This window comes from Paramormyrops kingsleyae, chromosome 17, assembly GCF_048594095.1.
Source record: "Paramormyrops kingsleyae isolate MSU_618 chromosome 17, PKINGS_0.4, whole genome shotgun sequence".
Lineage (NCBI taxonomy): Eukaryota > Metazoa > Chordata > Actinopteri > Osteoglossiformes > Mormyridae > Paramormyrops > Paramormyrops kingsleyae.
The window spans coordinates 16960608-16982937 of NC_132813.1; the positions used below are offsets into that span (position 1 = coordinate 16960608).

The 22330-nt window shown below is 46.2% G+C and overlaps 1 long non-coding RNA gene across 1 annotated transcript; it reads left to right on the top strand.

Moving 5' to 3' along the window:
* Positions 1 to 2281: 2281 nt before the first annotated feature.
* LOC111861050 (uncharacterized) lies at positions 2282 to 4553 on the top strand. Its single transcript, XR_011983290.1, has 3 exons — positions 2282 to 2579; positions 3980 to 4053; positions 4330 to 4553. It is a non-coding gene; the product is annotated as an uncharacterized lncRNA (long non-coding RNA).
* The last annotated feature ends 17777 nt before the right edge of the window (positions 4554 to 22330 follow it).

The window sequence follows — 22330 nt, forward strand, 5'->3', positions numbered from 1 at the left end:
AACCCACACAACTATTTTTCAATCTAATGGTCAGCTTTGTGCTGGGGGGGAGGGGCTTCTTGTGCTGTTCACTAGGGATGTAACCGACCCGAATATGAATACATTATTCACGGATAATGTGCTCTAAAAAGATGTTTTTTCTACCTGAAGTTTTGCATTATTATTTAAAAAAAGTCAGAGTCAAGTCAGTGCCCTGACTGGTGTGTTTTCGTTCCTTCCATTTTTTTCATATCGTTATAGATGGCCACAAGATATACAGAGTAGACTTTGGTCAGCTGGCTGACAAGAGATTTAAATTCCAGTTCAGTCTGCACATGCATTTACATGTATGTAAGAGTTATATTACCTTGTAAATAGGCTGTAGGGTTTGCAAACTACCCCAACACATTTGATGTAGTGATTTTTAGGTTTATAATAGAATAGTATAGACTGAGGTGGAGATTTCAGGTCCAGAAAGTACTAATCCAGACAAAGATTTTGTTTTAACCAACCAGTTGGGTACTCTGTGCCTGTGACTCTTTATAGTCAACTGGCTGGTTGAAACAAAATCTTGGTCTGGATTTGTACTCTCTGGACCTGAAATCCCCACCTCTGAGTATAGATTTGCCGTAATATTTTACGTGAGCGTTTGAGCTGGAAACCTTGATATAAATGCCTATTCTGTTTGAGACTCAGGACTTTGATTTCATTAACTAGTCATTTCATTTACTACATATTATTTAAAGGGGGTCGCTATACTCTGTAATCATCCCACCAAACTGGCACACAACAGGCAGCGGGCTGAGAGCTGACCTTTCCCAGCTGTCACTCTGGGAAACTCCCATGGGGGGAGGGAGGTGTCAGGGTAATGCACAGATTTCTTTCAAACACCTTAACCTACTCATCACTCATGTCATTTTTTAGCTGTATGTGTTAACTCCTTCCCATAAAAAAACATTTGAAATACAGAAAAAAACGACATTTTACCTTGTATTGCTGTTATGAAATTACTGTCTTACAGCAGTGATTCATGTTTCCCCAGCGAACTGAAGTAAAGTTAACATCAACAAACATGAATGCTGCATCATTGGAATTTAAGATTATTCCCTTCAACTGAAGCACATTTTTCTATGTATATTTTTGTCAATCATTTCTAATTCCAATGCAAGACAAATATTTTGACCTATAAAAGATACGGATAATGATAACAATACCGATACCGATACTGATACTGATACCGATACCGATACCGATACTGATACAGATACTGATACCGATACCGATACAGATACCGATAAAGATACTGATACAGATACAGATACAGATACAGATACTGATACAGATACTGATACTGATACAGATACAGATACAGATACTGATACAGATACAGATACAGATACTGATACAGATACAGATACAGATACCGATACCGATACCGATACAGATACAGATACAGATACAGATACCGATACCGATACCGATACAGATACTGATACAGATACAGATACAGATACAGATACTGATACAGATACTGATACAGATACAGATACTGATACAGATACAGATACAGATACTGATACCGATACCGATACAGATACAGATACAGATACAGATACCGATACAGATACAGATACCGATACCGATACAGATACTGATACAGATACAGATACAGATACAGATACAGATACAGATACTGATACAGATACTGATACAGATACAGATACAGATACTGATACAGATACAGATACTGATACAGATACAGATACAGATACTGATACAGATACGGATAATGATGTCGCTGTACACCTCTACTTTGCACCTTTGGATTTGCCCCTTCTCTCCCATCCGACCCCCCGACCTCTGAGTGGACCGGCGGGACCTTAGCTCAGGAACCCCAGCGGCCCAATACAATATTCAGCACTTCAGAATTGAAGCCCCCCACCGATGTGAGTAAAGGAGTGGTGGGCATATGAAAGAGGGGCATTTTGGGAGGCACTGACTGACTGCCAGCCTGTAAGAGGCCAGAATAATGTGCCTGACGGTCAGTTTGTCCGGCAGACTAACCATGACATGGGTGTCTTTTATCAGAACTTTGCTCTAGGTCTCTGAGAGTCCAATCAGACCCCTCGGCTGCGGCTCCCAGGGGAGGCAGACGGGTCTGTGTTCCTGCTCCCTCACCACACCGTGATAAGCAGGAGCAGCTGGAGCGCAATATAAGGTCTATTCTCAGTGTGATGACATCGTTCCCTCATAATGTTGTCAGACCAAAGTATGTGTGGGGGGGGGGAGGGGCTCCCTGACTACTGGCTGGAAGGGTCAGACAGCAGGATGGAGGAAGACGACTTCACTGCGTGACCCTGCCCCCCGACAGGCGCAGTACCTCAAACGCAAGCTTGCTGTCACTTTTCACATCTGTGTGAGCAATTAGCAGGGGGTGGCCTACAAAAACTCCGCTGAATGAGAGCGACCCAGAGAAACAAAGCGGATCGGCCCAGCAGCCGCAGTCCCTGCCCCAGAGCTCCCCGGTTCTATCTGTCATCGGGCCACACGGCTGCCAGACAGAACCAAAGCAGTGAGGGATGAAGGATATGAGCCACTCGGTGAGCCGTCTGGGCCGCGTCACGCAGCCTGCTTTTTACATTCTCTCTATGCATAGCAGGGGCAAAACACCCTGGATGTGTGTGCGCGGGTCGTCACTCTATTATACTGAGCAGCGCAGAAAGGGGGTGCCAATATGTGCTCTGTCAATGGGGGCGTGAAGCTGTCTCTCTTTGTTTTTTTGATAGCCACTTATTTATCGATTCCCCCCTTCTTTTGCACTATGCACTTCAGACACATCAATCACGGCGCGAGAGCGGGGATAACCTGAACAAAAGAAAGATTAAAAGCACACAGGTCGGAAAAGTTTGGAAAGTGAAAAAAAAAAACATCAAAAAGGCAGAATCTGCTGAAGGTCCTGATATATAATATATACTGTGATGATGTCAGAAGTGATTTACACCAACATCCCCTCCGATATGTGATACCCAGACCACCAGAATGAGTCACCTGCTGATGGATTCATGATGCAGCAGGATGACTCACTCTCTCCTTGTTAAAATTTGACTTATATTAAATAAAAACACGGTACTATTTTCAGAATCGACTCTGTCTGCCGCTTGTGTTTGAGTTAACTGTGTCAGATCCCTTAACATGCATTAATATTACTATAAAATAAAAAATTAAACATGCATGTTTCTTCACTCAGGGCCAAAAATTTGGGGCATCTGTTCACCCTCGGTGATGTTCTACTTGTAAACTATGAATGGAATTCGCTTCGGTGGGGGGCCAGGGGGGGGTGTCCTATTGGGGATGCCATTATGTCTTGAAATGGAAAAAGATGAGAGGACAATAGGCAGGAGTGAGAAGAGCTGATGGACAGATACAAACAGACATGGACAACCTTTGTTTATAGCATTAGTGAAAGAAAGAGCTCTCTCTTTCAGACAGAGAGAGTCAGAGGCAGAGAGAGTCAGAGAGAGACAGAGAGATAGACAGAGAGGCAGAGAGAGAGACAGAGAGAGAGAGTGAGAGAGGCAGAGAGAGAGACAGAGAGATAGACAGAGAGACAGAGAAAGAGACAGAGAGAGAGAGTGAGAGAGACAGAGAGATAGACAGAGAGATAGACAGAGAGGCAGAGAGAGAGACAGAGAGAGAGAGAGAAAGAGACATAGAGATAGACAGAGAGGCAGAGAGAGAGACAGAGAGAGAGACAGAGAGAGAGAGAGAGTGAGAGAAGCTGACCAAAGACTAGATATTTTGTTCTTCTAAGTAAACTTCTATAATCTGAAGTCTGCCCTGAGCCCTACTGTCAGACTCAGGATGCATGCGGCGTAAAATAAAAACTTCAACCAGTTCCGGAAGTTTCTCAGAGCTCTAGTAAATGGCGGTCGGCAGCTCCAAACGAGCGCCAGCTAGCGGGGCATCAGGGGTTAAACGAGCCGCTACATTTCCCTTTCAGCCCGGCCCGAACCCGGCTCCTGGAATCCTCGAACGCGGGTCAGGAAGCGGCCTCCTCTTAGAGAAACATTGCATGTAAGCGATCTCCGGCCCTCCGTGAGGAAGGTAGGGAGGTGACATCATGGGATGTTTTGTGCAGTTAAACAGGTAATGGCATAAGGAGCCAGCTAATGGGATGGAGCAGGGCGAGTAATCAGCGTCCGCGGCAGTCCCTGCTCTCGTGTTACCCGATATCTCTGCACGGACGGCGTGTCTGCTAAAGGTCGTGAAACGAGACTCCCAGCTTTATGGTCATTAATACCGAATAATCATTCTCCAGACATCGTTCTCTCCTTTTTCTGTTCCCTCCAGGAGCTCTGTGCCATTCCACCGGGATCTGGCCCCTCAGAGTAATTATCGCACTTGTAGCAGGAACGCTCGCGTGAAAACGGACCCCGCTCCACTCCAGAACCTGGCTGATGAACGATGCAGTCGTGCACCATAAGAAGCTAATTTTAGAAAGTGTATTATTTTATGTTGTCTTTCAAATAATTAAGGGATATGCTAATTAAATCATGTTCAATCTGCGACTCCCATAGATGAGCACCTGGAATTTTGCATAAAAAGGAAATTATTCAAGCCCCTGCATGCTGATTCATGTTCATAAGCAAGACTGAGAGGTAAAAATCTGTGCAAATCACACATAATGTCTCATTTGTTGAATAATGAATGGGTCTTATTTGATCTTGTGTGCAGGACTCGTGTGGATGACGTGCTACAGTATATAAATGTGACTGCACGCATATCCATATACAGGCAGCTCTTGACACGTAAATCCTTAAGCAAATCAAAGGCAAAAAAATATCTGCGGTATCGGAGTTTACAGAAGCCCTAGTGCAATTTTTTTAAATTTATACCTTATGATTTTATAATTATTTCATGTCCTTTAGTGCGTATTGCTAGTATATTTTTGGATTGTGCGCTTTTTTTCCTACAAAGTGTCTAGAATGACATGGGAAGGTACATTTGACATAATGGTTTGTGTTACGTCGGTCAAGAACTGCCTGTACAGTCTTCGCACATATGACGCTATCTGAGGTCACGTCTCACCTGAGTGCACTTCCTGTTTGTTCACTGACATGTGAGGCCGCCCTGATCACGATTACCAAGATGCAGATCTTCGTGTAAGGTCTCTTGATTGACGGCTGTAAACAGCACGCCCTCTCATTCGCACTGGTCAGGGGTGGTTCTGGAGGGGGCCGGGGGGGAGGGAGTGCCCCCATGACAACATGCATGGCTCTCCCAATGTGTATGCTACTTGGGTCTAAAATATATGTATTAATATTATTACTATTGTTATTATTTACATTTATATATGTGGGGTAAATTTTTGTGCGCTCTAAACAGGTGAAACTCAAACGTAAGCACATTATCTTGACAGACACTTAAAACGGGTGCTCAAGTCGCTGCAGTTGGTGAAAAGCAAAGTTAACCAGAGAAAAAAATAATCAGGCTTGTGGAAGCAAGACAGTCGAAACAAGAAACCAGATTGAGTTACATATTTGCGAAAACTGTAAATGTAGCTGTATAGCTTTGCATAAATAACTTATCGGTTTTCAGAATTGTCTTTTGCTTCTTAATGCTGCCAATTTAGTGTAAGTAATACATGGAGGACATTAGGGTCAAATGCATCTTGCCCCCTTATCAGAACAACTGGCCCCAGTCCCCCCCCCAAGTTGAAATGGTCTAGAACCTCCACTGGTGCTGCTCATCCATTCTAATCCACCTCTCTTGTGATCTGCTACGCGGGAGAGCAGACACGTGACCATCGACTTCACCCTCCCAAACTCCCCTTTGTGCACAACAAAATGCACAAACTTCTGCTCATGGAAAAAAGAAAAAAAACAGCGTGTCGGATTTGCCAAGCTGCAGTCGTGCGTGACGTTTATGGCAACATAACCTTACACAGATGGATGTTTAATGCCGGATTAGAAGCTCCTTTCGAGATAGCGAAGGCAGTGGCTCCTTTGAGATGGGGGCATGCGGTCCATTCAGTCACATGACTTTAAACCTTAAACCCCACCCACTGTTACTCTGCTTGTGGTGGAAAAAAGCAGCTTTCTAGGTAATTACTTTGCAAAATTTAAATGACTCATTTTAGGATTTATAATAGCGTGGTATTCGCAGTGACCCTCATCTGGATATATGGATCAAAAGATGGATAATGGATTTTATTACTTATGATGTGTTTTCAGTGATTTTTTTAATGAATTGAACAGCCTTTTTTTTTTAATTCCACTCTCAGCGTTAAAAATACATAAGGTATCATTATCAGTCTGTCACGTTCCGTAGGTGAACCCAGCGAAGTTTTTGTTACGGGGATTTGGGATTCCTAGCAGAGTCCGGTGAGGGCAGAGGGTGCTTGGAATAATGCAAGCCAGTCGCTGTCCTTGCATTCAGTCTGAGGGGAGAGCAGACAGGCATCGCTGTGGGTGACGTGGCCCTCACTGGGCCCCCAGTGTCTGAGCGGGCCCTTGGCTGGGAAGCCGTTACCCCGAGAAGCCGTCCAGGAACACCTCCCCCAGCATCCACCCTGCCTGAGTTCTCTGAGACATCCATGACCTTGACTTCCCGTTACTGTCCGACCCGCACCTGTCCAGCTCTGCCCCACCCCAGGGTCACAACGCCATGACCCATATCGTCTCGGTAAAGTCACCACGTACCTGCTCCCTTCAATGTCAGGCCTGACCTCCGAGTCTCCTGAATTTCTTGCTTTATTAAATGGCCTCATCTTCTCTTGTTTTATTTCGCCGCCCAACCGAGTTCATGGCAAACAACTCAGCTCATCATAATTCATTATTACTTTGATTATGACTAAATTTGAAGAGTTTGCATGACCCACACCCGTGCAGAGCATTGTCCCAGCTCCAGAAATTCGCCTGAACTCTGCCTCTATATGGAAATATATAGGCAAAAAAATCTAATGAATGAAACATGAGGACCTTAGAATCATATGGGCCACGTGACATCCTTTAGTGAGGTGATATTTAAATAGGGAGCAGCGTACTGTCTTTTGTTTTGAGAGTAAGACCTTCGGAGAGAGTGCAGATGAATTATTCATGCCACGGTGCTCTTACCTCTGCTCATTTGGGTGCTGTCGTATCCTGTACGTCACCTCAGAGTTCCCTACCATAATGCCGGTGTTCCCTACCGTAATCCTGGTGATCCCTGCCATAATCCCAGCATTCTCTACCATAACCCCGGCGTTCCCTGCCGTAATCTCAGAGTTCCCTACTGAAATCCCAGAGATTCCTGCCATAATCCCAGCAATCTCTGCCATAATCCCAGCGTTCCCTGCCGTAATCCCAGAGTTCCCTGCTGAAATCCCAGAGATTCCTGCCATAATCCCAGCATTCTCTACCATAACCCCGGCGTTCCCTGCCGTAATCTCAGAGTTCCCTACTGAAATCCCAGAGATTCCTGCCATAATCCCAGCAATCTCTGCCATAATCCCAGCGTTCCCTGCCGTAATCCCAGAGTTCCCTACTGAAATCCCAGAGATTCCTTCCAAAATCCCAGCATTCTCTGCCATAACCCCGGCGTTCCCTGCTGTAACCCTGGTTTTCCCTGCCCTTGTTTCTCTGGCCCCTTGCATCTGGCACAACAGGCGAGGAAACAATTAAGGCACTGGGCAGGAGGTGGTTGCCCTCAGAGACAGGGTCACCTTTGTCCACCTCCCTAAAATGTAACGAGAACAATGTTTAATAAAGCACCACACTTTGCATTCCAATTTGGGGTGCTCATATGTGACAAGGAAAGCCAGTACAGTGGTACCTCAGAACTCGAAACTCAAAATTAATCCGTTCAGAACTCCAGACCGAATCCTAAAAAGTTCAAGTTCTGATCGAATTTTCCCCATAAGAAATAATGGAAAACCAATTAATTGGTTCCTGGCCACAAAATATTACACCGAAATATGTATTTTTTTTTAGCATTTAAACACAAAATGAACCGGACAAAACAAGAAGAGCATATACTGTACTAAACACATCTAAGCACATTTATCAAAACAGTAATTTTTAAAGTAAGAAAATAAATGTATCCAAACAATTTGTAAAGTTAATAAAAAAACAATGTGTCCTGCCCTGATCGTTCGCTCCTTACGTGTGCCACGCCCCCTAGTTAACCCCGTGTGGAATCCCCATGTGATCAGCTGTTTCTGGTTGTTGTCATTAGTCCTCTGTATTTAGTCCGTATTTCAGTTTGTTTCCCCAGTCCGGTCATTGTATTGTCCGTCTGCGTTTTGCCTGCCTTACCTGTAATTAAACCCCCTATTCCCCGATACCCTGACATCTGCGTCTTTGCCTCCGTTCCATCCCCGCTTCTGAGATTCAGATCGAGTTCTAGGTAATTTTTTTTCGAACTGGTTGGTTCGACTTAAAAGAAATTCGAGTTCTAATGAGTTTGAGAACTGAGGTACCACTGTATTTGCTTTTAGATCCAAATTGATGTATAATTTTCACTCAGTGTTTAGCATATCTCACTGTCACTTCAAAATATTGTGCTGAAGAATGTCTACAACCAACTGTATCTGTGTGAATCTTTCACTTTATAAACCATAAAACCCCACCTTAAAGTAGCTCAACAAATAAAAAAAGGCCTTTAAGTGGGTCAATGTTTTCAAGTTCCTTGAGGTAAGATACTTCTGGGATTAAATACAGACCTTCCAGCGTCTCCAGATCATTTTTTTCCCCGAGTAGTTGAATCCTTCCTCTGCTTGTCATTTTTCTGCTTCTCCATAGGGTCATCCAGAACTGTGCCTGCAAAAGCCTTTTGTCACGTCATCCTCAAAAAATTATCCTTTCCCTCTCAAAAGACATATGGAATATTTCCATAGTTGCCGCTAAAGTTAATCGTGACAGACATTGGTGGAAGATGTACATCCTGCTCTTTACTGATGCTTATACTCAAGATTTGCCACAATAGTGGGGAAAAAAGTGTTAAGCAGGAGTTAAAAGTATACTGTGGTGTATTAAAAATAAATAGGTACACAGATAAAGTGGGAATCTCTGAGATGCTCCCAGTCGATCCTATTGATCAGCCTGCTGTGTTTTTCCATTATGTGGCTTTCTGTAAACCATCAGCCTCCCCTATACACCAACATCTCCCACCATGAGACTCCACTTGGTATCTGTGACAGATATAGCAATCCTCATTCCAAATTCACTGCTGGTCCGTGCGACCTTCACCGTGCTGTCATTCCTGGTCATTTCTGACGACATTCCCTCCATCTTTGTCTGTGCATCGTTTTCCTGGGAGACACCTCCACTGCAGTTAGTCAGCACCTCCTTATCCTGCATGATCGATATCGTTTAATCGGGTCTGACAAACACGGACACTGCTCTGCCAGTCATTTGCATCTGTCTCCCTGTTTCACTCCCTCCTTGTCTCCCTGGAGTTGCATGCTATTGACGACATGCCGTGGTGCTAAACTCTCCGGCCAATTTCCCCAGCACCTGCACGTGTCGGCAGGGTTTGCGTGGACTGAATCGAAGTCCATCAGAATAAAGCTAACAGGAGTGAAGCTAACTTGGAAGGCGCTAAGTGGGATGAAGCTCACTGGAAGCAGAATTCTTTCTCTGGACGTTTAGGATGGAAGTATAAAATGTCTTTAAGAAGAACACTCTTGTCTGCTCTACATAATGAATGTTGCCTTTAATAATGTTCCCAGCTCATGTACATATTGAAAAATAGTGTAGGTGTAATTCTTATACTCATAGTGGCTCCATGCTGGAGCTTTGCTACTGTTACAAAATCCCCTAACCCTACTGCACATCCCTAGCCACACTGCACATCCCCTAACCCCACTGCACATCGCTAACCATACTGCATATCCCCTAACCCTACTGCATATCCCTAACCACACTATACATTCTCTGACCATAACGACACTGCAGATCCCCTAACCCTACTGCACGTGCCTAATCACACTACATATCCCCTAACCCTACTGCACATCCCTAGCCACACTGCACATCCCCTAACCCTACTGCACATCCCTAACCACACTATACGTACCCTGACCATAACCACACTGCTGATCCCCTAACCCTACTGCACGTGCCTAATCACACTGCACATCCCCTAACCCTACTGCACATCCCTAACCACACTATACGTACCCTGACCATAACCATACTGCACATCCCCTAACCCTACTGCACATGCTTTAACACCCAACCCACTGCACATTTCCTAACCCTAAACGTACTGCACCCACTCCCCCGCCAACCTGGCCAAGGCACACCCAGGTCTTGCTTCACAGCATGATGGGAAATGCAGTCATGTGTAACACCAGAGAATCCCACCTCCTCCGTCCTATAGGGCTGGCAGGTGGTGGGTTAGGGGGGGTGCTGTAGCAGAATATTAGTGCAATCTGCATTCACCCCCACCCCCCAGTGGCTGCATTATGATGACGGCATGCTGATGTCAAGGTGACTCTGCTGTCTCTCCTTCGCCATCTGCAAGCGCCCCGCGGCCCAGGTGAAGGCCGCACTTAGAGAGATGCCAAAACGGCAGGAGCCTCGCGATGCACGCTGATGACATCACCGCTTTGACTATTCATAAGCGAAGATGAGGAGGGATTCTTTATAATTACACAGAAAGCAGCGATGGACGCGTGACTCAACATGTGAGCTATTTATGACAAGATGAACATCGAGAGAAGGGTCAAAGGAATCTCAGCATGACATGAAAATGCGGTGAAGGAAACGCCCACCATCACAAAGATGAGGCCTCTCTGTACTTTAACCTCAAAGGGGGTGACTGTTATTGTTATTTTTGCTGTGATTACACAACGGTGTATAATTTTTCTTCCCCTCTCACTTTGTTATGTTTCACTAAACCGCATCTGAAAGCTGATGGATATTGGCATGGAAAAGAATGCAATGTTTCCATAATTCCAATCCCCCCCCCCCATCTCATTTCACGAGCTGCCAGAGCCGGGACGCCAACCTAGGGGCCGCTGGCTGCTTCTGAAAATGATACACCGCTTGAAAGTTTTCTACAGATGTGCTTTCCACCATCAACATTCACATAATTAGCGCCATAGCAACCAATAAAGTGAACTGGATTGTACGAAAAAGACATTTTTATGAGCTGCCGAAAAACGCCTGCTTCGTAATGAAATGTAAAAACCATGCACGGGGTTAGTATTCTGAGAAAGGTGATGAAAGGCTGAATTTTCGTAGCAAAGCAAATACTGCAGTCAGAAATCCCAAAGCGCTCACTGCCGTGATTTTAATCATGACATTTCAGGAGCCCTTTTTCCTTCTGAAAATATTGCGATGGGTGGATTTTAGGATCATAATCAGAGTGAAGGGTCTCGTATCTCAGTCAATACGGGGCTCACGTAAAATCTCGGGCTCAGAAAAGGCAGACGGGGCAGTCTCCTTGTTTACGCTATCGAATCATTCACGGCGCCTAGAAACCTGATGAGTCACACGGCCCGTTGTGGACGAGCGACTAATGGCCAGCGCGCCGCCAGGCTCACCCAGGGCAGCGGCAGGGACGCGCCAAGGTCACTGACTCCTGTCCTTATGAGAGTCATTGTAGTCGGCATTACTGTACGAGGGCCAGGTGCCTGCTGAGGAGGGGGCATTAAATCTGTTGGTGCTCCTCGTCCTTGTCAACTTAAGAACATTTACTCTAACTCAAGGAAGTTTGGACTTGGTGATATCCATAGGGAGCAGGATAAAGTAGGACAGCTGCGAAGGATCTCCACCTAATCTTCTGTTGCCAACAAATGGCGACGATTTGTAAATAGCTCTCTCTCAGTTTCTGCTTCTTTTAGGTTTATGTCTGTTTCTGACGACATTCCCTCCATCTTTGTCTGTGATCATCATAAAGCATTATAATGCATTCATAAAATATTACAAAGACTTTATATGAGTGCTCTAATCTATACTGCACTATAGATAATAATATGTAATGCATTATGATGGTCAGTATAAGAATTAAGGATGCCTTGTACTGCATTACAAAGGTATCTATAGTGCATTATGCATTATGAGAGCTTCATAAGGCATTCATAATGTCATAATAAACATGGCTATAATGCGTTATGCCTTTTTATACGTAGTTTATATAAAATAAATTGTTGTAATGCATTGTGAAGGTATCTATAATGCATTATACATGACTGCTTTAAGTAAAGTGTTACCCAGTTTTGTACTTGTCTATATTGTTTTGCACCGTCTTTAGTCTCTTTGTACCCGCCTGAATGAATAAGCACTCCAGTGCACCCCTTGAATCTTGTATCTTGACCTCTAATGCCAGGCTTCTGCTCGCATTGCTGTTACAGAGCAGTAACAAGCAAGATCATCAGCAAACCCGCTTTCTGAAGGTCTGTTCAGGTCTCGCACAGTATGGAATCCAGTTTTCTCATCTTCACAGTCTCTCCCTGAACCTCCAATTAGCAGAACTTTAAACTCGAGTAAAATTAACGATCCCCTCCATTCATCAGCTAGTGCAGGGACTGGATATATAAAGGGAAGGGTCTCCCAATGCAGGCCCCATCTTTTAAAATGCGTCACTGATGCTTCTGTAGAGGCTCAGACAGAGCTTCCGCCCTGAAGCCGTCAGATTTCTAAATCTCCCTACGTCAGTTATAATTCAATACTCCCTTCTTATATATGCACCATGCGCTTTAGTGAACTCTCTCGCACATCTATGATTTTTCTTTATTTTTTTCTTTATCAATAAAACTCTCCTTATTTATGCAATTATTATACATACTTTCTGTTTTATTCTCTTATTGCTATTACTGTTCTTTGTTATGGCACAGCTTGCATTTCACCTTGCATTTCACTGCAGGTTATAGTCTGATTGTACACCTTGCATGTGGCAAATAAAAATTCTCAAATCCTTGAACGTGTCTCTTTCATGCTACTTTGGAATCATTCATATCCTGTGCAGTCCAGGCAACCTCACAATTACATTTTTGTGCACTAAAATAGTGTTTTTCATTCTACAATTTCATGTATATAACTCAACTGAGATTATTGTTCCTTAGCAATTTCGAAATTCATGTTCAACTGTGTCGAAGAAACTTGGTTTGATTTGCAACGCCTTAGAAAAACTAAATTAGATCCGTGAACCTAGCCAACCTGAAATGGTCAGACTAAAGGCCGCGGGACAGCTGTGGACGGCCCCTGAGTGATCGCTGTATTTCTAGAGCTGTATGGATTTTGAAGGATTTGAACTCCAAGGTTACGATCCATGCGTCTGATGTTCGGCTTTTATCCAGCTTAACTGTTCTACTCAACTTTCCCCCATATATGTGGAGAATTCACATGCAGGCTCATTTGCATTCACTGAATTATTGCAGATACTTGAAAAACAGAGTACATTCCTATCTGATATCATTTTCAGATATCATTTTGTAATAAGTAAGTGGTTGGTTACCTACTTGCAGCTAAATAATTTTGACACTAATGTAAAGTAATCAGTGGAAAAAAGTTGTTTTTGACACAGTACAATAAAAGTCATCCTGTATCATTGAGAAATGTTATGCGTCTCTGTCTGGTTGTCCGTCGAGGCTTCACAGTCAATTTTATTTCTCGGGTGTCTTATCGTCAGGTCACTCCCTTGTAATTAGTCTTTAGGGCTGACAGTTAGCTTCACCTGACCTACTCCAGTCAGGATAAATTAAAATCTCCTTCACCAGCCCCAGAAGAATTGCAACCTGTCGGCAGCCCCATCAACGGACAGGCGAACACGGACAGGCGAACACGGATAGGCTTTTTCAGTTTTTGGATAAACTGAATGGCCGATGGGAGCGGAAGGTCATTGTCATCAGTGACTCTCAGTTAAGGCCCTTTGAATCTTGGTTCCACATCCGCCTTCATGGTCAGCACCTTGCATCTGAGTACCATCAGAGGCCTCATTGATGGAAATCGCACAGCAGCCCGATTCTCAGCTGCCCCATCGCACAAAACTCACCCCCAGCCCAGGGATTATTTTCACAGGGGTCTTCCGAGCATCCGCGTCTCCTTTTACGGTCGGCCTGCTCGCGGCATAATATTTATGGGGCTCCAAGGGTTCACGGCATCTAAGAAGCTTCGAGAAGCGTGGGGAGAACAGGTGCGTGAGATCTGCTTCGCAGCCTCTGCCGCTGGCTGGCGGGAAACCCCACAGAGTGACACCTGCAGCCGCGAGTCCTCCTGTTTCATCTGCAGCCATACGTGATCCCGGTGATTAAGGGGTTCAGGAGACAGAGGGAACAAAGACGGCGGCTGACAATGGACTCCACCGAGGGGCTCTGGACTGCTGAGTGTGTGCCCACACGCCGTAGCCTGCGAGATTTATGATGCCAGACTACACAGATGTACTGTAATGTTTACTGCGTCGTATGTGTGCACATGTCGATTTCTGTGGCATTTGATCCCTACATTATATTGCTTGCAACAACAGTAGTAAAATATTTAATAGCATAGCAAACAGAAGGCTAGCATTACTGCTCTTAGTCTGAGCCTTGCGGTGAAATCAGGATCTGATACGTGCTATACAATTACTGCCATAGCTATTGTTTAATGGGATATTTCTAAATCATGTTTTGATACAGAATGTGTATTTTTGTGAAGCATAACTAAATATATTTATATACAGTTCGTACATGTATGTGCAATAAATTGCGCTCCAAATTGCATTTTCCTGAAGCTTACAGGTTAATTCCTGTAAAGCCATTTCCTGAGAGGCTTGTCAGTGTTAAATCGATAACAAGAAACAGATAATCAACACAGATAAATAGTTTTCTTTTAACTGACTGCAATATGATCTGTTCTCATTGCTGACAGAAAACCACCTTCTCCATACCATCTGCATGTTGTATGTTTGTGTATATATTAAAACCTTGCACAAGGACATCAGAAATGCAGATGAAACATGGAAGGTGTTTTACACACAGCATGTGAACACAGCAATAGCACGTTAGCATTTTTAACTTTCAGATTCCGTTAACCTTCTGAGGACAGTGCAGCCATTAAGCAACATGATTAAATCTCCTGAACAAATAAACAAAAGAGAGCACAGGCCTCTCACCCTGCAGGGTGGCTATTTAGCATAATGCCGGCCTCTCATCCTGAAGGTCGGCCGTTTAACGTGATGCTGGCCGTTTAGCGTAACACCGTCTGTTTAGCGTAACGCCTGCCTCACATGCTGAAGGTCGGCCGTTTAACGTGACGCCGGCCATTTCACGTAACACCATCTGCTTAGCGTACTGCCGGCCTCTCATCCTGAAGGTCGGCCGTTTAATGTGACGCAGGCCATTTAGCGTAACACCCTCTGTTTAGCGTAACGCCTGCCTCTTGTCCTGAAGGTCGGCCGTTTAACGTGAAGCCGGCCGTTTAGTGCAACACCGTCTGTTTAGCGTAATGCCTGCCTTTTGTCCTGAAGGTCGGCCGTTTAACGTGATGCCGGCCATTTCATGTAACACCATCTGTTTAGCGTAATGCCGGCCTCTTGTCCTGAAGGTCGGCCGTTTAACGTAATGCCGGCCATTTCACGTAACACCATCTGTTTAGCGTAATGCCGGCCTCTCGTCCTGAAGGTCGGCCGTTTAACGTGATGCAGACCATTTAGCGTAACACCGTCTGTTTAGCGTAATGCCTGCCTCTTGTCCTGAAGGTCGGCCGTTTAACGTGATGCCGGCCATTTCACGTAACACCATCTGTTTAGCGTAATGCCGGCCTCTCGTCCTGAAGGTCGGCCGTTTAACGTGATGCAGACCATTTAGCGTAACACCGTCTGTTTAGCGTAATGCCTGCCTCTTGTCCTGAAGGTCGGCCGTTTAACGTGATGCCGGCCATTTCACGTAACACCATCTGTTTAGCGTAATGCCGGCCTCTCGTCCTGAAGATCGGCCGTTTAACGTAATGCCGGCCGTTTCGCGTAACACCATCTACTTAGCGTTATGCTGGCCTGTCGTCCTGAAGGTCGGCCGTTTAATGTGACGTCGGCCGTTTAACGTAACACCGTCTGTTTAGCGTAATGTCTGCCTCTTGTCCTGCAGGTAAGCTGTTTGGCATAATGAGGACCGGCTGAGTGAAAGCATACGCCCGTTTCCCTGTCTCTTACCATCAGCACGCATGAAAAGAACATGATTATGCAGCGGGAGCTGCCACAGCCCCGGGGGGGATATTTTCCTAAGAACAAAGGTGTTCCTAATAAGAGTGGGACAATCGACCAAGGAATTCCCCAGTTTAAGATCACCATAAGCACCCACCTACTTATCCATTGTGAATCTGCAACACAACCTGTCTGCGAGTAATAAGGCACATTGTTTAGCAGACAGAGTTTGTGCATACAAAGGGAAATTTACAGGTTTCCCATCATTATGCATTTCCAAGCAGCAGCCTACGATCGGCCCACCGGCAAGCGAACTCCATCATCTGTGCGATGCACAAAGGGCCAATCAATCCTACAGGCAGCATAGGCGACTGCCTAGGGTGCTATCTTTACCACCGGCTTCAGCATCTTGACCGCCAGCTCCCCCAATTTCAGCTGCAGTAATGCCTGCCTAGGTGCTGCATGGGCCCGACTGGCTGCATGATCCGCTTTGGTAGTGTGGCTACCTTCAGAATGGCCGGGCAGCAATGAGCGGGAGGCAGGCCGGCGTTCTCGACCTTAGGTGAGCGGCCGGGCCCCATGTCATCCTGGCAGAAGCTGGGAATGTGAGTAATGGCAGACACCCGCCACAGGGTGGGAGAGAGGGTAAAAGTTGACGGGCTGCGAAGTCAATAGGCGTGAAGGCTATTCCGATTCAGCCTCGACCTGCCTCTGCGAGTCCCCGTGGGCAGAGTGCGCCGGTGTGGGCGAGAGTGGCGGGGTCGTACCTTTCAGGCAGCAGGCTGTGAGTGTGAGGCCACCTCCGCACAATGCAGCTGCAGACCGGTTCAGGAAATGATGTCACTGGCAGGAGCAGGACAAGGCCACACATCCGCGGACCCCCCTGCCCCGCCTTCCCCTACCCCCAAGTGAGGTCTAATTGCTTTGGGTCAAGTACGTGTTTATAAAAATGTCTTATTCTGTTAATGTTCTTATCAGACTTTTTAAAACACAAAGCAAATTAAACGCTTCACAGTTTTACATATTGGACAATTATACATATGAGTGAAATTTAATTACCTCATCCAAAGGTAGAACAGCTGGACCCTCTGCTGGTCAGGGCAGCATTCCCGGCACAAATCCCGATCCAGGGGGGCAGACTTCCGAGTGCCATAAAGAGTCAGTGTGAGTGCACTCTCACTCACCATTTCCTGCAAACCACCCCCCACCAGGCCCTCAATATCACCCCCCAGCCCAGTCAGCTTCCAGGCCGACACCGCTCATGCACAGTGGGGGCCGCCTGAGAGTGATCGCCACTCCCATTAATCACCACCATATGCCCCCCGCTGTTTCTACTGAGGAAAACGGAAAAGCAGAAGCGCCGTCCTTGATCCATGTCAAGAGCCCCCCCCCCCTTGCGGATGATGATAAGTGATTCCTATTGAGTGGAATCGGAGCTGTAGTGTAAGCTAAGCAATACCCGGACCTGTTCCTCCAGCGCCTGCAAACAGCAAGGCATCGTGGGAGACGGATTCCCCTGTCGCCTGGGAAACGTCTCCGCGCCGTCTCTCCTTTCCCCTGAGAGATCCTGTGATGGCTTTGGGCCGTTGGTAACCTAGTCCTGGGTGGGCCGCCGGCCGTGAAGTTCACGCTGAGTCTCCCCGTTGGCGCAAACAAACGTGGCGTAACTGATTGTGCCTTGTAATTCGCTGACCCGTTTAACAAAAAGACTACATAATGACACTTTGGTGCGTGACACTGGCCCAACTTGCGTTTATCTCAAGGTGTGTCATATCTCTGATTCTGTTCCGAGGGGGGCATCGCTCTCCACCTGTAATCCCCCCCCCCACACACACACACACACTCACTCAGCCTCAAACCCTTAATTAGAGACAACTTCAAAGAGCCTGCAGATCCCCGGCATAGCACAGAGTGGGGAGGGAAGGGGCCAGTCCACCGGGACCCCCCCCCCCCCCCCACCAGCAGCCCAAATACATCCCACCCCAGCACGTGAGCATGAGCCTTCGATCCATACAGCGCCCACGAGGGAGACTCTCCCCCAGACTTGGCAACTGTACCAGCCTCTCTCTCACCCATCAGAAGTCGGCCCAGGGGAGCGCCGGCTCACTGCGGCAACTGCACCGGTTACTGGCCACTGTCCAGACGCAGGCCCTTCACCGCGGATTGGCTTGAAGGCTCCATCCTGGAAATGGGAATGCGTGGTCGTAATGAGCCTGGCTCGAGGTCGACCGCGCATGACAACTCGCCTCAGCCAAAGGGCGTCCCTGAATGTGGCGGCAAACGGAACGATGATGTATTTTTCTGAGACGGGATAATGGAAAGAAGGCTCATTTGCATAAATTAATTAACTAGCCATATGTTGGCTATGAACCGCCAAGCTGCCACGCCACAAAACAGTAAATACAGGGCACTCTCCAGCGAGCTCGGGACCGCCAGGGACGAGCAGACAGACCGACTGTCACATGCCGGCCAGGGGTAGAAGCCGCAGAGGGGGGGACCCCGCGCTCCCCGCTTTTGACAGACCTGTGTGTCCTGGCAATTCTCTCTGGATAACTGTCCACGCCAGTTTTGCTGCTCCTCGTGCGGACGTGACCGCCGATGGTGGGATGATGGGAGCCGAATCCCAGAGACGGGATCATATTCATATGTTCAGCATATGGGCACATCTACACAATGAGGTATAAACACACACAGATATCTGTAAACACACACGCAAAAATGCAGAAACACATCTATACACACAATCTGTGGATAAACGTTAACTGATCAACTCACTGACCTGGAACACCACACACACAAAACCAGGCAATAAATAACTGCGATTTGTATACTGAATATATAAATAAATACATTTTTATGAATATATAATTACACAAAAGGAAAAAAGACCAAAAAGAAATGAAGTAATTTAACAACGCTGAGGTTCTGTAAATGGAGTCAGTGTAAGGCTCTGAAAATTCACCTGCAGTAATGGACTAAGAATTTGGAGATAAGAAGGAATTGGTTTAATTTTGGCAATAATTAGTTCATTTGAGTGTCGAAAACGTTGAGGTGGATTGAAAACTGACTCCTTCCCCAGTGCAATCTGGGAACCTCTGATCCTTTTGAAAGTATGAATCTGGAGGCTGTGACTGAAAAGACTGGGATTTTTCTCCCGTTACAGTTTTTATGAGTCTCCCAGCAGTGGTATTTTATGTCTGTAGAGTAATATGCACCCTGATTAGGTGGCAAGGGGTCTTCAGTGGAACTGAAATTTGTAACTTTATGCTGATGTAGCCAACACTTTGTTCACAAAGCTCACATCCACCGAGCATACAGTATATTCCCCCCATGGAGCGTTTCATGGGAGATGGTTCCTCTACAATTTCTGTCCTTCCTTCGTTTTGAAAGAATCTCCAAATGTTCCTCTCTGAAAAGAAGAGACCTGTAAAATGTCTTTAAATGACTGAATTAAATGACTATTCTGCCTATTTACAGATAAGATATGTCAAGCGTAAAATCCAAGCAGGCTTGGGTAAATCCAGGGTCCATTTTTCAGAGCTGATATCTCCAACGAGCTACACCGACACAGTAAAGTTTGATACTTAGTGAACTCTGATATTCTGTAGCACACTTCTCGCATGAGGTGGGCCATATTGCTGATCCTTTGGTGAGTTCTGGGTATTCATTTGTCTTTTCACTGCCACAATGAGCAAAGGAGGCTTTTAAAGAGGTCCAATAGGCCTATTCACATGCAGCGCAACAAGTTCATGACGGTGGCCCAAAGAGAGGTCAGCCTGTGGAGCTGTTCATTTACTGAGCAGACAGGCGAGGATCTCGAAGGTCTTTGATAAATGGTTCTGCTGCAGAACAATTAGGGGTCATGGCCAAAGATATCCAGAGGATGATCAGCAGGAGACCCAACGGAAAATAGACCCTCAACAGACAGCCAGAGCCATGGATGGTTGAACAAACAGATTTTCTGCTCTCCCCATAAAACCCAGGAAGTCTGGTGACCGTTGGAAGGAGACAATACTCCACATTGCTCCCTAAAAAAGCCAGTATGGTGATGAAACTCAGCTTGGCATTCAGCTCCGGACCAAATGCAGTACCATCTGACCAAAACCACTGGACCGGAGCGGTGCCACGTGGCCGTGCGACTCTCACACATCTGCTGAGCGTGCGACGTGTCAAAGTTGCCTTTCCATAGTGATTAGTATCAAAGTCCCAGATCTGAATGCACCGCGCTTTCGGTAAATATTTATGCAAACGTTTTTGTGTAAAAATGTGGTCCCACCGGCCCAGCAGTTCAAGTCAACATGGACGCCTATTTCATTCCTTCCCTTCAGTAGGTCCAGCAATGATGCAATACCAAAATAATAATGATTCAATCTGCCGATTGGTGTCAGAACAGGGCTACAGGCCACTCTTCTGGTGGGCCAGATGGCCACCATTTACTTTTCCCTCGGCTTTTGCAAATACTCCAGACTAAATCGCTCAACAACCGTGTTTGTGCGTTGACGTCCTGCATTGTGATTAACGGACAATGCCTGGACGCCACCTTTTTGCAAGCTGGCATTGGTGATATTAAATGCACGGGGCGCCCCCTCCTACGTGTCTGTTCTTTAATACACACCCACAGATTGGTTTCCTGCCTGGCTTATAGACGCCATCCGAAGGCCTGCAAGGAAATCGTGAAATCAATTGCTCTGTGAAAATATGACTTTATCGCGACCGAGCAGGCCGGCTGGCACACGCCGCTGGTGGCTTCCCGCCCGCCTGACTAATCCACAGAATGATGCATCTCCATTCTTCTACGGATCTCCTTATTGAGCCACCCTGTGGCGACAGAAAGGATGGTGCCACGGTTCCCCGTCAGCTGACCTGAAGAATACGGCCGCTGCTTGCCATGTTCGAGCACACGCATGCGCCCGGAGCGTGTTATCCAACATGAAGACCAACCCAAATGATTGAGCGTGTTTCTAACCGTCTCACTGCAATCACCGCGATCTACTCGGCCAGATTTGCAATCAGATCCAATCTGAGAAAAAAGGACACGTGATGAGGGAATATTGAATATTCAGCCCACCTCTTCCCCAAGGCTGGAAGCACATAAACTGTTTAAAATGCATGGATTTTTTTACATAACATTAGGCGCTATGTGTAAGTTTTTAGAACGTGGTGTGATGTCACTTCGGGTCGCAGAGAACAATGTGGCATGATACAGAAGGAGGCCCAGGTACATAGCTGTAGCTGAAGCAGTAAAGAAGCCAAAGCCTGCGCCATAAAGATAAGACCGGAAGCCAGCCGAAAACACCCAAACGTGCCATGAAACATTCACATGCATTCTTTAATATCCATGCTCCTTTCAGCAAGACATTTGATTGGTCGGTCCCACCTCCTCTATAATCTGATTGGTTATCTCTCTGAAACAATCATTTTCCCCTCTGCCCTCAGAACATTTTTGTGTAAGTAAAACTCCCACAATCAGTGTGGGGGGACTGTGTCCCAGGCTAGAATAAACACCAGGATCTTTTTCACTGGTACCCGGATAACCAGAAGATGGACAGATAAATCAACATATAACTCTACCCATGGCACTCAAAACAAGGAGTCCTCTCCTGTTTTGTCTGTGTCAGTTCCAGGGACACTTCGATCATCGGATGCTATTGAAAACACCCAAAGTGTAGGAGTTCCATGTGGCTGGATCCGTCACTAGAACCCAAACCCTTTGGCTTATTTCAGGCTATGCTATAGACCTTTATATTGACCCCCCCACCTCAGCTCCCACTTGCATCCCCAGCACTGAAACTGAAGCTGGCATAATAGCATGTTCCCCAGTACTTCCATTTCCATATGCCTCATTCCCCAGTTGATCTGTGGGGGTCTTCTGTCCCTCCTCCCCATAAACACACATTTTTATGTGGTGGGCATTGCTTGCATTGTGCACAACAGCCACCACTCGCACTTGCCAGATGCTCCAAATGCAATGCCAAAATCTAGTGCCTGTTCCCCCATCTGCCCCGCCGTACGTGGGGATGGGCTGGAGCACGACAAGGCTAACATTAACAATTCATCCACTATCTGTGCTCATAGACTCGGGCTCCCTGGACTGCCATCCAAGACACAGCCCTCGGAACTCGCTGTTCTAGAACATTGTCCTGCTGAATATTCTACCCATCCACCCATGAAATCTAGTTATCCTTTTGAAATTTGATCAGACGTTTGTGAATTAGAAGCGCTGGCTTCCAAGGCAGGGCAAAACCCT